The following is a 1,995-nucleotide window of genomic DNA, read 5'->3' as shown; positions in this document are numbered from 1 at the left end:
AAAAAAGAAAAAACTAGGGCAGATGTGATGATCAAACTGATGAGATAATGTTCCATAGTGACATCCATTCTCGGCTTTTGTTTTAACCTTACCCATTTACATTTCATCCTATATTAAAGTCCTCCTTAATCACCCAAGTGCATAACCCATAATGTTGAAAGACATGAGGAGCAATTTGTTTCATTTATGATTGTGAGAGTGTTTGATTGTGCAAAAATGAGAGTACAGGAGCATAATCTTGAATAAAACCTTAAATATGAATTCATGCATCAGATACCCATTATGGTTAAAGTTTCTTGAGATTTTTATCATTTATTTTAGACCCTTGTCCTAGGCCACGTTTTGTCCTAGTCGGAAGTCCTCCTTGATCCTTGAGAAGTTGGTAATTGACACTAGAAAGACTAAGTGGGCTGGCAAAAAAAGAAAAAGGAAAAAAAGAATGAAGAGAAAAAGTCGAGTCTGGTGATCCTCTAAAACTAGCTCTCATACATTTATAGATCTCAATAATACGTTTTTATTAAGATGTTCACTAGTTCTATTATGTAAACAAAAGCAACAATCATGTTGCACACTTCTAGCTCAACATGATATGTTCCGAATTGGTTACAAGTGTGGTCAATGGTGGACCTATTAATGACTAATCTGGTTTTGGTTCAATTTTTCTTTATTTTTATGTATTTAATACTTACCATGGGTGCACTTAACACAAGTGGCAGCACAACATTGGACCTTATTATACAACCTCCCAGATGAGGCCACCCAAATATCCAATGGATATTTATAAATTGAGCCAACCTTTTCTTCATTTTCATTGTCCCATAACAACAACAAAGTCCAAGACTTCTTAAAAAGATGAGATTTGTTTTAATATTAAATCTTTCTCATTCTCATCACTAGATTAGGTTATTGTGTCACTACAACTTATTTTTATCTATTTTCTAATTACTTGACCTGGGTCTAGGTGGGTGCATGGTTGGAGTCTGAAAAAAAAAAGAGAGAATACAAGAATTATGCAATGGAGACAAGAAGAATAAGAAGCTAGAGAAATATGAGTAGTCCATTGAAGAAAAACATTTTGTTTTTGCAAGATCTAAAGCAAAGAAGGGATGAAGAAAATCAAAGATGCAATGGAACAGAAGCAAGCATCAATAGATCCAAAAAAGTAGAGGAAAAAATCAAAACATTAATCAAGCACCAAGTTTGCAGGAAAAAACAAATCCTACAACCATCTCAAACAAGACAATGGACAACAAATACAAAAGGAAAAATAAACCAGAAAGTATAGTGTTAGACAGCATATGCCCTTAGCTCCAATCAAATTGGTGTACAAATACATTTATTGTAAATGAATAAAGTACATAATTGTTTATTGTTACCATTGGTATGCTTTTGTGTAATAACCCCTTAAACTGGACACTTATGAAACTCGTATTAGTTTAGAATGTTCTCCGTTGTTGGATAGGCTTGGGGAGTTTATCCTGTCAAGACTAACATTAATGTGCTGCTAAAGAAGTTGAACCATCTTGTTTTGTCTACTAGGGTTAGTGGGTAATCATAGTGGTAGGATCTGCCCCTTTGTCGGACAAAGTGAATGATTGGAATTGCACTCTCTCTGATGGAAACCAAAACTTTCGATAGTCAATCTCAACCATGTGTGTGTGTGTGTGTGTGTGTGTGTGTGTGTATGTGTTCTAAGAAAAATCTTTGCAAAAGGTTTTAATTCCGATGACCCATATGAGCAGAGAGAGCAATACCGCACCTTACAGCCTGGGGAGAGGTCCTTTCCTGTCGGACAATGTTTGATCATTGTGGGATAAGAGGTTGAGCGTAAGAGACCATTAAGGGATGTTTACCTGATGGACTATATCATATTTAAGTGCATTATCCTTGGGCCTTCATACGATGGCTGGAGTTGGGAGTCATTTAACTGTAAATGTTGGGCCCATATTGAGCCCATAATGATGGACTCAGGGGTTCACTACATTTAGCAATGAA

This window comes from Nelumbo lutea, chromosome 2, assembly GCF_056320005.1.
Source record: "Nelumbo lutea isolate HS-2025 chromosome 2, American lotus-T2T, whole genome shotgun sequence".
Taxonomy (NCBI): Eukaryota; Viridiplantae; Streptophyta; class Magnoliopsida; order Proteales; family Nelumbonaceae; genus Nelumbo; species Nelumbo lutea.
The sequence above is the reverse complement of the archived record's forward strand: the minus strand, read 5'-3'. Positions refer to the sequence as shown.